Raw genomic sequence first — 13756 nt, 5'->3', positions numbered from 1 at the left:
CGCCCTCGAAATGTAAAAATAAATGAAATTTACAGAAATTCTACAACCACTGTGTAACACCCCTCCTGTCCCACCCCTGGCCCCACTGTGTGTAATCTTTTATCTTTACCATTTTCACATATTTTACACCAGTGGAGTTTGATGAATTTAAGCTTAGGCATTGTACTGATTCCAGATTTCAAATGAATAACTCTTTCATTTAGTTAATAGCTGCAGCAGAGCCATAAAACTGTAATAGTTTATGACTTTCAGGATATAACCTGCAACCACAGACAGTATAAATTATATTACATTGCACTTTACGGCCATACGAAGCACACACAGGACCTCACCACCACTGTGATGGCTGGGCAGTGGGGGAGGGGTGGAAGGAACTGTTTATTTATTTCTTACTTGTTGGCTAAACAACGCCTTCCTCCTATGACCCAGGCAGCCATATTTCTGATTGCAGGCATCCACATCACGGTGCCGAATGCCATTGTCACCACAAAGGAAAGCTATTCATAAAGAATGGAGGTGGACATGTTCATTTCCTCCTCATCGTCCATTGCTGCTTCCAGCACAAATGGAAAAGCAAACTTCATTTCTGCTACAGGCATCCATAATCATTTTCAAGGGGACGTATGCCGTCAGCAAGGGGAGGTGTGGGAGAGCGTGCAGCCTTGCCAGTATTTCTGTTTTGTTCTGTTATCCACTGAGAACCGTCCAGATGATATTATCCTTCCTCAGTGGGTCAGGCAGCCTCTAAATGCTGCTTCGTGTCTAGGCTTAAGGTGAGGCCTCTGCTCTGGGTGCTTCTGTAAATGGACCGTCTAAATAAAAAATGAAGATAATAGAGCTTCAGGATTTGTTAAGGGCCAGATGGAGAGAGTAAGGCAGGCCAGCTTTTGAAATGACTAAAGGCCACTCACTTCTTCCTGCACCTGCTGCCTGAGAAGTGCTGTGTTATTGAAGAGGCCTGGGTTTCCATCTGCATATCAAACAGCTGATTTGTAGATGAGGTCATTCATTCTGGGATCTGTCTGTTCACTGTGCTGGGGAAGGGCTGTTGCCTAGCAGTGGGCCACAGGGTCCCTGCAGGCTTCTTGAGTCAGCAGCCCCTCTCACCCATTTGGAATTGAAATCTAGGATTGACTTTCATGAATAAATCTCTGAATAATCCAGTGCATTGGTATGCTCAAAGCATGGGTGAGGTGGGCCCAGCAAGGCCTTTCTTTAATGACTTTGGTTCATCAGCACAGGTGTTGTGTAAGTAAGAGTCATCTGTGTGTCGCTGTCACATGGATGGGTAATGCTTTAGCGCATGACGACTACATAGGACACTCTTTGTTTGTGCCTAGGAAGAGCTTATTGTTTGAGCATACAGTGAGAGGAGAGATGAAAAATAGTTCTCCTTCTGGGGAAATATGCAAATTTGGCAGGATCAGATTGGATAATTGATTCCCACCTTCAAGAAACTCTTCTTACTCTAGAATTCTGTTCATTTGCTGGTTCTTACTATGTGTGTGTATCTGTGTGCACATGTCCACATACATTTCTATCTGTGTGTACACACATACATATTTCAACCGCAGGCTCTTTCCCATGGAAACCTGCAGGAGAATGAAATAGCGAAAAAACGCCAGCCCCTGCCCTTCTGATCGCGTCTTTGTATACTTATCAAAGGAGAACAGTCATTATACCTGGCCTGATTCTTGCAACTGTTTTTTTCGATGGCTTCATGGCTTTGATTAATAGAAAAATTACTGGAGCAGAATTCTCTCCTAAAAATAAGAAATCAGGAACCCGATAAAAATTTAGTTTGAATGCACTTAAGATGAAGTCCATATGCAAAAGGTGTGCATCTTACCGTAGGTCCTTTCTGGGGATAAACATCTTTTGTTCTATTTCCCCGGTTCATTATAGCTTTTCAATATCCAGTGGCTATTTCCCACTGTAGAAATAGCTTTTCCGATTCGGACCACCTTAGAAGGTTAAGGAAAACGTCAACATAATTGTGAATAACTATAATAATGCAAGGACAATGGTATTAGGGGAAAAGGCTAGGGTTCACGATTTATCTTAGAAACCAGCCTTGGACAAGGAAAGGCAAACAACATAGAGAGCACTAACATTTGCAAATTTAGGAAATTATTTCCATTAATTGTGGTTAGAAAGGGATGTTTTTCTGATTGTGGAGGATAATTGAGGGGGTAGCCAGAAGTAAACCCGTAAACAATGAAACCAACTAAATCCTGCTTTTTGTGCTTTTTTAAGATCGGCAATTGCGTTGAATCGTATTGAGATATATATATTTTTAATGTCTTGCAAAGCTGACAAAAGGATGGCAAGGATGACCCACATTTGCATAAGAGTTGAAAGTTCATAATCCCTTTGAAATACTTCACTGCGGTTGAGCCTCCTTCTCTTCATATGCAGAAACGCAGGCTCCAGAAGCTGTGACTTATTCAAGGTCATTTAGCAAACACAGAGCCAGGAAGAATTTGGTCTTCCCCTCTCAGATGGGTGTTCTCCTGTACCCATTATCTTCCCCAACATCGAACACTGCACGGTTCTCTATTGGGAACTGCAGGCTGAGCACATGAAGAAATATTATTATAGGATAATTATATATATAATCCACGGTATATATATCAAAGGATGTATGTATAATTAGAAAGCAATTCATATTTTTGAAAGTGGCATTTTAAAAGGTGAAAGTAGACACAAAAATGAAATACTGCATTTCTTCAACCCAGTTCTGGAAATAGTCTGGTCGTATATATCGTAGAAGTCAGGAGACATGGAATTCTTTAACAGACCGGGTAGTAAAGGGCTGTCAGATACTGACCATCGTTAACTAAGGATGAACTCTCGTATATGCAACATCAAATGAGAAAAAGTTAGTATGACAAGGCACCCCAAAAGCTCAGGAAGAATGACTTTGCGTCTAGATGAAGGCCTGTACTCCCTCCCCCCCCCCCCCCCTTGACCCTTCTTACAGACCCAAAGCCCTTTGACACTGGGGCTCTCCGCCACAGAAGAATGAGCCGTGGGCGGGCCTTTGGGCCTGAAGATGTCGCTAAGAGAATTTATCCAATCCGTACAGCAGCGAAGAGGTTAACTGCAGTCATCTCCTAGGAAACCAGCAGCGACAGCCCAGCGTGGAGTCCTGGGGAGCTTACTGGTCTGCTGTTTAATAAAGTAAATGTTGATTGCTATTGATGGCTCTTTTTTTTTTTTAAGTCAATTTTTTGTTACTGTGTTTAAGTTAATACCAACTAGCATGTTATAAATGCAGGGATATTCTCCATGCTAGAGAGAACTTGAGATTTAAAAACAATATCAACAAAAGCATTATTTGTAACAATTCTCTAACGGTGAGTATATTTCCAATTGCTTAGATTTAAATATTTTTGATGTGAAATGGCCACAAGGAAAATAACCTACGTTGTGTCAACCTTGTGAAAAAATTTATAAAGCTGCACACCCACCTTCTTCTTCACTAATGAGTAAAAGGTTAATTTCTGCAAATTACATATAACTTGATTTTAAGGTATTGGATATTTTGCGATCTATTTGCCTTTTGTTGTTGTTTTTAAACTGGAATCTTGGTTTTTAAATAAACCGAAGCAGAATTGTGCCTACGTCTGTCCCATTCACAGGCACATACACGGATTCATTCCGAGTCCCTCAAGCCTTTCTTCCTTTCTTTCAAGAAAGCTTTCCTGTGTGTGATGGTGTTGACAAGTGGTAATAGGAAAACAAGTGCCTCTGAGCTTAATGAGCAATTCATCTGCACAGGAAGCCGTGAGGAGGGTAAATAGCACCCAGTGCAAAGCTGTGCTGGTTGGAGGGGACATTGCAGTTGGCACTGAGTGATGAAGAGCCAGCCTCCTCGCAGACACTCACAGTAACGGACGGACTGACGGCGATTGGGCTTTCTTGTGCCCCAGGACTGGCTTTCTCCAGAATTCAGTCTTCTGCCACCCTGGACACACCAGTCAGCCAGCCGCATGTTGACTATCTGATGATTGTCCCCAATATAACTGATGATGGTTTAAATACAAAAGAGGCAATTCCTTATTGATCAATTGCAGGGCATATATGTAGGTGTGGAGATGAAATTGTGACTATGGTATCACAAACGATGCCGCAATTTCACACCAGCAGGAGTGGTGCTGCTCTCTGGAAGTGACGGCGAGGGGAGTCCAGCCAGGAGCTTCCCTACAAATGGCCAGTGCTCTGGGTTTGCACCAGTGGTGCAGGCGGCCGTTATCCTACGAAAGAGCTTTGTTAAGCCGTATCTTTAACTCCAGGAGCAGTGCCTAATTTATACTCTGCAGCAGGCTGGGTATTTTGCACCCGCTATTTCCACATTTCTGAGATATCCCTTTGTTATCGTAGGTGCCAATGGAACATCAAAGGTTGGCTTTTCTCCCCACCCCCTAGTAACCTCCCGGTATTTTGTCATCTTCACTCTGCTTGAGATTAGAAAAATCAACAACACGATTCCCAAATCGAATGAATAGACGACTGGAAGGGATGTATAAGATTTTTCTTTTTGCACCAGGTCTATATCCTAGTAGTAAATTCTGTGACGCTCTCTACATCAATGGTGCACAACCCCGCTCTTTTCTTAATAGGATTTATGCTTGTCGGCTTTCTATATGGCCTGCCATGCTAGATAGAGGGGATGCAGAGTTCCCCTGGTAACCCCCGCCCCGCCCCTCCCCTCTCAACGGCGGGCAGATTCCTCCTAAGCAGAAAATGGGCCATGGGCGGGATGAATGCGGCCGCTTATGCATAAACATGACAGACTCCTATCTGGAAGCCAAAGGTATCCAGCCTCAGATTGAATTTAGATTTTCTGATTGTTGGGCGAGATACTTCTATTAAATCTTCACTTTGAAACATCTGCAGCTGGAAAACAAGAAATTCTTAATTCTTTCCAGATTCAAACCCACTTCCAGTCGAATGTCACCCAGGAGCCATGGAGGACGGAGGAAGCAGAACGCTTTCTGCATCCGCTCAAATTGAAAAGGTTATTTCACTGTCTCGAGATGCCTCTCGAGCTGCGGGCAGAGCCGAGGGCTGCGCCCTGAACGCGGGGGTTGCTAGGAGATGAGACTCACGCTCAGCCGGCATTGGCTGGAGTTCTCGCTAATTGACAGCTCCTTACCCTAAGGGGCTGATTCCAACCTCGAGACCAAGGCTGTAATGAGAGGGCAGCCTGCCGTCCCCCCGTTTCTGGCCAAGGCCTGCAGATTACTGGCGGCCTGTTTCTCTGGGGTTTTGTTCTGCTCCCGCAGGACGGAGGCACCGAGAGGCAGCGGCTGCAGTCTGCAGCCCCCTTTGCACCGGGGGCTGGTTTGATTCCTGCCACCTGAATAAACTTTCAGTAAGATGGTCTCCCTTTGAAATGAGAAGGGTCTGCAAGGAGGGCAAGCGTTCACGGAGCTTTCTAATGACTTGGAATTTGAGCAGGGAAGGTAGATTTCTTGGGGAAAAAGGAAAGAAAGGAGAGGAGGGGGTGGGGAAAGAAAGGAAACCCCAGACCTCCATGTTCAAACGCCCCTTCCCCCCACCGCCTCTAACAGCTTCCACTGCAGTCGCTGCTTATGAGATGTTATTTAAGACTTGAAGACAAACAGTAAAGCGAGAAGCAGCAAAAGGAAGAGATTAGCAGGCCTGGGAGAGGATGTATTTTCGTGTGACCGATGCTGCAAGTGTGCTGACTTATTTTTCTGAACATAACACAGATCGGTGCAATTTATGCAAAGCCTGAAGCTAATCACCGAGTGGCCTGATGGGGCCGTCGCATCTGGGAGGCGAGTGCGAAGTGCGAGAGGGAAGCGGCTTCTGTGAGCGGCCTGACACCGGCAGGGACGGTGCCTCTGGCCTCAGGAACACGCGTTCCGAAGGCAGGTTTCAGCCATTTCTCTTGCAGGACCTGACCCCACCCCGAAACGCTAATGGCCAATTTAAAAAAAAGAAAAGAGACGATAGCAATCCTGCATGTTGAACGTGAATGTTGTAATTTCATGCATAGCAAACCCTGATCCCAGCATTTCCTGCAAGAGGAAAATGGTCACGTTGGGGTGTTTTTCTGCTTAATAAACATATTTTAAACACGGAACCTACAATTTTATTAGAGCTGTAGTAATTGGAACAAGATAATATTTCTTTTGCACAGGGGAGGATTGCTGAAATTTCATTTTATTGTGAGCAGGCTTCTGGGAGATTTACCAGAGAAAGACCTGCAGAGTCAAGACAGTGGTGAGCCACTCTGCTTATCCTTTGTGATTCTAAACAGCCTCCACTCCAAAGTCAGGTAGTTTTCACCCAACACAGGGAGGGTGGAATGGATGCAAAAGACAAGATCAAAGCATATTCTTAAGCACAACAAGCTGCTACTTTTTCCTGTTCTTTTATTTTCCCCTAAATACATTTATTGAACTCTCTGGAAAGCAGTGCTGTTCATAAAGGGGATATTATTTTTAAATGCAACCTTTGAGGGACTGAATATAAACCCACAAAAAACGCCATCTTTATAGAGTTTTATTTACATTTGTATTCAATTTATACATTGAATTTAAAAAAGAAGGAGGCATAGCTAGGAAAAAATGAAAAATGTTAATAAACAAAAAAATAAGAAGACTCTCCTTGAGCATGTTCTTTTTTAAAATTTTGGGTTTTGTTTAGATATAATTTTAATTTACAGAAGAGTTGCAATAATAGTATAAAAATCTCACACCCATTAACTAGATGCACCAACTGTTTACATTTTGCCCACTGCATTCTAAAATTGTGTGTGTGTGTGTGTGTGTGTGTGTGTGTATTTATAGCTTTTTTTTCCCCCTGAACCATTTGGTAATAAGTTGAAAACAACATGTCTCTTTACCTCTAAATACTTCAGTCTGTTTTTCCTAATAAGAATGTTCTCTCACAAAAATCACTGCACAATTATCCTTATCAGGTAATTCTAACAAGGCAAAACTACTATCTAACTCACAATCTATAATCATATTTTGTCAGTTGTCCCAATGATGCTTTTTACTGCCATGTTTTCCTAGCTGCAGATAAATTCCAGATCTCATATTCCATATAGTATCTAGAGGAGACATGTAGTCATTACACCAAGAATGGTCTAGAAAGTTTATGGCACAATCTTGCAAGACAATACCAATCTTCAGTTGTTTTCAATAGTAAACACTTGGAGGAAGGAGACATCCCGAGATGAGTCAGGGCACGGGTTTGGGGGGTTCCCTTATGCAGGAAACCTCCTCTAAAGAGAAACTGGGCCCTTATTTTCACATATCACCTAAAGCAAAAACCAATCATGCTGATTTAAAATAAAATATTTTGTAAGAAATCTTGGTCTTACACAAACTGAGAAATGTCATTCATTACAAATAGCTGTAGAAACCTAGCTGCATATTTCTAGGAGTTTTACACATGGGCATATATTAATGCAGGAACTCTTCCATCATAGGCTGAGAGAGAAGGAATGAAAGAGGAAGAGAGATGGTGAGAGACAAAGGACAGAAATTATAAAGGATTACATAGTCAGCTCAGGATGCAAAGAAATAAAACTATGTAGCAAAAAGCAAGGAAAAAGTCAATGTTAAAAATGAAGTTTTTGCATCTTTTTATTATCATGAATATTCTTTTATAAAAGGAATTATCTTGCCATGGTCTTGCTCCTCTGGTTACATGACCTGTTTGGGGTCCTTGTAGCACGTTGCCTGTCTGATGTCCCCTGTGACGTGGCCATGACCTCTCCCTGTTTTTTCCACTCACACATAACTGACAGGTTACACTCTCATATGCCAACAGGTTCACTCCTTTCCACAACTCCTATAAAAAAGGAAAGCCTCCTTAGCCTGCAGGGAAAGGAGACTAGGAAAATTAGAGTCCGATGATCAAGGCATGAGTAGGAGATATAATTCAAACACACTCCTACACATAGGCCCGCGTTGTGAAAAGGGCCACTGAGAAAAGTTGTGTCGTCTATGGGCGAATTGCTCGGAGTTCGTAGCAGATCTGGAGGTTTTCGGTCCACTGGGGTCCACTTTATCTTATCTGTAAATGTAGTCAAGCATCAGTCATGCCATCTCCTCCATCAGACATCTGACCCCTGGCTGGTCCCTGTGGCAATGCGTATAAACATGCGTGAACACCCACCACGTCACCAGCACACACGGGCTCTACCCTAGAAACAAACGCTCCATCATCGACCAAGGCGATGAGGCCATGACCAGCTCCACGGACCCAACGTGCTCGATAAATATTCACCTTTTTCTCTGTATCCTCCTTGATTTCTTTTGACTGTGTTTTCATCCTTGGAAGACTTGGGGTGACCTTCCATGGGTATGTGTATGTGTCTCAGTTTGTCCCGAGGCCGACTTCACGGTGTTCCTTGATGTTTCCTTGTTTTTATTATTATTTTTTCTCAGACAGTGCAGCCCTCCTCCAGCACATTTCCTTCGATTTTGCTTTGAGATCAAGGTCTTCAGTTCCTGCCAAAAGTCAAATATGTTATTTCATCCATTAGTACTTCTGCTCAAAATTAATAGCACTTCACCATAAGTGTTGCTCAGGGGCCATGTTTGAAATCTTAAGCCCCCAAATGACCAACTTGGAGCTTCCTGTTGAGACCAGGTAGTGGAGCAGGCACTGTGGGGGCAGCGCTGGGGTAGGGTGGGGGGCAGAGGTGGGTCTTTCATTCACTCAAGTGCTAAAAGTCGGTAGTTGGTCTGGCTGTTGTGAAGACTACACATTAAAACTGGATGGGTGCTTGATGATTTTCTGGGTGGAAGATTTCAGTAGACAAAAACCTGAAATAGAAGAAGAAGAAAAAAATGATCGTTTACTATGTTTTTCCTGAAGTTGGAGATCTAAAATAAGTCTGATCTTAAGGAACTCGGAAGACATGTAGCTTTTAAACGGTGTGCCTGGTGCTGCCAGCCAACCTGCCATTATGTATCCACAGTGACAGGGCCACAGAGGAGGGAAATTGGTTCTCCCCGGTGGAGTCAGGGCGACTTCAGAGAGCAAGTGACATTTGCACTATACCTTGGACAGTAAGTGGGGCCTTGCCAAGCCGTTCCAGGAGAAGCATCTCTCCAGGCCACAGAATAACTTAATACTCAGGATGGAGTCTAGTGTAATGTCTTGGTCCCAGAATGATGGTGAACCTGTGTTGATAGGGTGTGGGGTGTGCGGAGGAGGAAGTGAGAGCTGGCCTGGGTGTGTGGCCACCTGGGCGGGTGGCCGGGGGCATCCACCCGAGCACCTGGTGAGTATGATACCTGTTTTAGACACTTTGGGCTCAGCACTCAGTCAGACATGATGCTTCCCACCATGAATAAATGGAGAATTTCGGGTTGTGCTGAGTGCTATAAAAGAGATGAAATGTGTTACAATCGTAGATCATAGCAGTTTAGGAATGAGAGCCTCCTTTTCATTGGGTTATTGAAGAATGTCACTTGGAGGGCATGGGGTTCGAGATCCCGCTTTGCATCTGTCCGCTGGGCCCTGGGTCTGACGCTGACAGTCACAGGAAGATGTCACTGCCTGTGAGGAGCTTGATGGCCAGCATGTGCCTCCGCTAGCCTGCAGAAGGACGGGCTCAGCGTCTCCTTCCTGTACTCCTGCTGGAATACGGAAATCCTGAGTGAGCAAGGAACGCTGGACAAACACACAATGGGAGTCGTTCTGCAAAATGACTGGCCTGTGGTCTTCAGTGGGGGAAATCCGAATAAGGTCTGTTGATTACATAATAGATTTGTGTCTATTTTGTGTCTAATTCCCTGATATTGATAATTACATGGGATTTATAAAAATAATTCTTTATTTTGGAAAATTTACACACTCAAGTATTAGAGGTACTTGTCTGCAACTTAGCTTCAAATGGTTCAGAAAAAATATGTAACTGGTTGTGTATATGTGTGTGTGTGTGTGTGTGTGTGTGTGTGTATGTGTGTGTGAGAGAGAGAAAGAGAGAGAGAGAGAGACTAAAACAAAAAGCTGATGTGGTAAAATACTAACATCTGAGTAAAGAGTATCCCAGAACTTTTTGTGCTATTCTAGCAACCATTTTGTTGTTGTTGTTCAAAATATGTCCAAATAAAATACAAAAGAAAAACAAAAGACTGAAATTATAGATGTGAGAGACATTGACCAGAGCTGAAGAATGGGAGTTGATGAGAAAATTCGGGAAATGTGAGTGGGCAAGAGAAAAGGAGAAGGGACCTTCATGGGGAAGGACCTTTGACGTGTAGAAGAGGGAGAGCTGGGGACAGAGAAGGAGACGGTGGTCTGAAGGGACCAGAGCCACTGCACAGCTCATCCTCGGTGTATTTTCCATTCCCAGAGGCCAATGGGAGGCCTTTAGCATCCGTTTGTATGGGGGGGGGGGGGGACAAGAGCCCTCCCTCTGCTTTCCTGGCCCCCAGGAGAATGCAATCACTCCAGGAAGCACATTTTAGTCCGAGATCCCTGAGCCCCATGAAGGCAGAAAGTCCTTCCACTGAGGGAGCCTCCCAGAAGTCACTGCTGCCTCCCTGCTCTCTACCCCGTGTCCCTCTGCCCTCTTCCCCTCTTTGCTATCAGATGTGCCTAGTTTCATTTTCTCTGCAGAAGCTGCTTCTGTCTCCTCCCATCGTCAATGTGACTCTAGTGCCAGAGCGAGGAGGTGCAGTTTCAGTGACCTGGCTGCCACCCAGGATCTTACAGCTAGGGCTCTGCCTTGCCAACCCACCCAGAAACTGCTCCGATGACCTGAGGATGCAGACACGTGGCAAAGATGGCTTCTCCTGGCTGCCTACGCCACAGGGAGAAGTTATTGGTCCCTGGAGGATGGAGTCACATCAATATTAACTTGTTCTGTCCACTCATGGGGTGTGCTGCGGGGCCGTATCTCCTTGTCCAGCATCGTTTCCCACGAAGAGTTTGTGACAGCAAGTTCTGGCAGTAGCTTGAAGTTTCATTGGCTAATGGACAGCTGGCTCTCTGGGCACGTATTGGTGCCTGGCCTCAGTCTCCTGCAGGATGGCAGCTGGGCCTGGCGCTGTGCTCACCTGCTGAGCACTGTGCTGTCTGAACCGTCCTGTCCCACCTGAGAAGGCCGAGTTCCCCACCGGGGGTGACTGCGGAACGCCCCATTGTGAAGGCAGCTACACTTTTACCAACAATGATTGATTGCCTGTTTGGGGCTATTGAAACTGGGAGTCAAAATTCCTCTGGATCTTTCCCATCAAAGATGAACCCTTCATTCCAGGAAAAGAGAAAGTGAAACTCCTATTATCAGGAAGCTGTAGGAAGAACCATAAACCAATGACACAGATGGGCTTTTCCAATTAGGCGTATGTAACTTATGGTGGGGACACTTCGCTGATGGCTTAAAGAGTTTTATTTCCGCTCAGTGATATAGAGAAACAATCCATTGGTGCTGACTCAACGGATTCTGATTGCTTTGGCCGCTCACTTTATCATCCCCTTAGATTAAGAATTTCTAGTTTCCTAAAGCTTATCACATCCAATCTGAGGAAACCTGGCCCTTTCAATAGACTCCATTGTCATATGAATCTCATTTTCAACTGTTGAAACCCAGCCATTATTATAGTTTCTCTCCTTGCCAATTAAAAAAAAAAAAAAAAAGTTTTGTCCTCAAGGTCTTATTTTCTGAGGTCTTATTTTTTCAAGCCAGTAGTTATTTAGTCAATGAATGGAAAATACTCACCAAAGAAAGAACAAGCATTCAATGCCTAATACTGTTCCTTATAGCTAAATAACGATAGAACATTTATTTAAACCTCTCTGAATCTTTACAGTTTTATTTCCTGTAAAAGTAGCACATTCACCTCATAAGATAATTTTAATTATTAGATTAACAATTCAATTAATAATGTACACAAAGTGTCCAGCATAATGCCTGGCACATAGCAGGAGCATAACAACGGTTAGTTCAGTTTCTCTCCTCTTCCACGAGTCCTTCTGACAAGCCCCTGCCTACAGTAGCCTTTGTCATTCTCAAAATATCAAAAGCATTTATGTGTGTCAAACAACTCAGAAACCCAACTGTATATTTTATTATATTTTCTCCAGTTGTTTCATGAACATTTAACTTACAGACCATTTAGGTAAAAAAAATTTCTTGTTCTTTCATATTCTGTTCCAGTACAGAATATTTATTTAATAAACACAAACTGACTTCCCGTATGCAGAGTTTGAAGTAGGAGTACCATGTGGTGGTGAATTAAATCATTTGTCTTACTAATAGAAAAGGGCATGATACTCTCAATTTCTGATAAATATGTAAATGAATCAATTTACAGTAGGTCCTAGAGTGTTCCCCACACAGCAGGCCTTCGATAAATGTCCCTGATTTACTGATAGGGAGAGATCACAAAATTCTTGGATTTCAATCCAAGTGACAAATAGAAATAATTCTCATGTTCTATTAGTCTCCTATTTTTTTCTATTATCATGTACAACCAGTCATGTGTACACTTTCAATGCGAAGAAATGCCAGTTTCTATTCCCTATCCCAGTCTTCCATGCCTACACAGTGAACGTATATTTGTGATCCTGAAACTATGGAAACCAAAGTCACAACAACTAATTTTTTACTGAAGCTCATATTTCTTCCTCTATCCTTTTTCTTTGCCTCTTTTTCATAAATGGCATCTCCTTTAAGCCAAATTCATCCACCTACTTGAAATTGCACGAATACAAGAGACTCGTCTGCACTGTTAAAATTCCTCCAAATTATGCAATTCCATTATTTGAATGCTTATTCTTTACAGTCCACCCATTCAGCATATATTTAGCACTTACTGTGAACAGTCATTGTATTACATGCTTGGGATACAGAAATAAACTATATGTAAGGTGACAGCTATTGGGGATAACGGCTATTGCATGCTTGGGGAAGATATGGAAAGCAATAATACAATAAACGTGACACCAGGGTACAGACAGGACTCAGTGGGGGCCCCAATGAGGAATGATCCTAACGGTAGATTTTTTTTACTTACTCTTTAAGAGATTTCCAAAAAAAAAAAAAAAAAAAAGAAGAATCATTCTCAACCTTTTCAATACATATGGAAACATTTTGTGAACCTCTATGAAACAGTAATGGTATTACTGTCCTCTTTTTCAGCAAACGTTATTGAGATAAAATTTACCTACAACAAAATATACTATTTTTTTATATGAGCAATTTGATGAGTTTTGACAGAAGTAAATCACACCTTTCCTTTATGGTCAGTATGTTTTGTTATCTGTCTATGAAACCTTTGCCTACCTTAACATGTGAAGACTTTTTCTTATGTCTTCTTCTAGAAGTTTCGACATTCAGATCCACGAACCATTTGGAGTTGAAGGGGTCAGAAACCTGCGAAGGTAAGAACAAGGAGCAGTGGGTCAAAACAAGTAATCTGTGCTGTAATGAGACATGGGGACACTGATGTCCCCAGGACACCTGCCAAGCTATCATCAGACTGTCATGTGTTTAGCTAAAGCACTGTTTGTCGTAAGAAGGGTACCAAGAAGGTGTCATCAGACACTGCCACTTCCATATGAATTAATTCATCTGTTCCCTGGCAGAATTTCTAATCTGAAAACCCCTTGCATAGGTGTAACATCTTGAATGAACAGAAAATACTGCCATTTTGAATGGGGAGAATAACCTATAAGTGGATGCATGGAAACGTGAGGAGCATAAGAGGCAGGGAGGGACAGGAGCTATGGGACCAGTCTCTCACTTTAG

At 43.1% G+C, this 13756-nt stretch overlaps 1 long non-coding RNA gene across 1 annotated transcript; it reads right to left on the bottom strand.

The window, feature by feature from the left end:
- Window positions 1–6524: 6524 nt before the first annotated feature.
- Window positions 6525–13386, bottom strand: LOC141571494 (uncharacterized). Its single transcript, XR_012496234.2, has 2 exons — window positions 13292–13386; window positions 6525–8819 (listed from the first exon to the last, which is right to left on the bottom strand). It is a non-coding gene; the product is annotated as an uncharacterized LOC141571494 (long non-coding RNA).
- Between the last annotated feature and the right edge of the window lie 370 nt (window positions 13387–13756).

This window comes from Rhinolophus sinicus, chromosome 2 (assembly GCF_057876585.1).
Source record: "Rhinolophus sinicus isolate RSI-liver-muscle chromosome 2, RSI-T2T, whole genome shotgun sequence".
Lineage (NCBI taxonomy): Eukaryota > Metazoa > Chordata > Mammalia > Chiroptera > Rhinolophidae > Rhinolophus > Rhinolophus sinicus.
This window is presented reverse-complemented; position numbering and strand designations above follow the sequence as displayed.